This window comes from Pterocles gutturalis, unplaced genomic scaffold, assembly GCF_000699245.1.
Source record: "Pterocles gutturalis isolate BGI_N339 unplaced genomic scaffold, ASM69924v1 scaffold51929, whole genome shotgun sequence".
NCBI lineage: Eukaryota > Metazoa > Chordata > Aves > Pterocliformes > Pteroclidae > Pterocles > Pterocles gutturalis.
In genome coordinates, this window is record NW_010132685.1 from 1,777 (window position 1) to 2,416 (window position 640).

A 640-nucleotide genomic window follows, 5' to 3' on the forward strand; every position below is an offset into this window, starting at 1 on the left:
ACTCCGATTCCCTGACTTCTCCAGCAATGGTACAGTCTCAAGAAGGGTGACAATGCCAGACCTATTCAGTCTGCAACTAATAATGGCACAGTCTGTGTGTTCTGTGATCATTTTGGAAGCAGAATTATTTTACAGTGCAGAGCCATAAAATATAATCTGAAAAATCCCATCTTCCTGCCAGTGGGACTGGGTAGGGAGGGATATGACCTAGCGAAGATTTACTGAGCTTCACTGTCTGAGGCTTCACTTTCAGCTGTCTTGGAGCTGGACAACACATTTGACTAAGTACTTGGATGAAAGCCTCTGAACGAGTTCAGATGCTTGCAGGGGTATAGTGGAGTTGTCCTTTGAGTGTGTGAAGTGATGGTACTTGAGGTGAGGCAATGTTTTACCTCGTTGTTTTTAATAATACATTTCTTTAAAAAAATGCTTGCGTTCAAGCAGATACTGATCTTAGAGCAGCGTGACTTCACTGGGATTGACTCAGGTCCTTGCAAACTCCTTTGCAAACAAGAGTCCAGAATTAGACTTGTGCCAATAAATTCCATAAGCAGGTGTTCACCTAGCCTTGGGTTGCTCTAAAAAATAAAATCAGGTATTTTGTGGGTGAGAGATGATAGAGAAGAGCCCTCTCTGGACA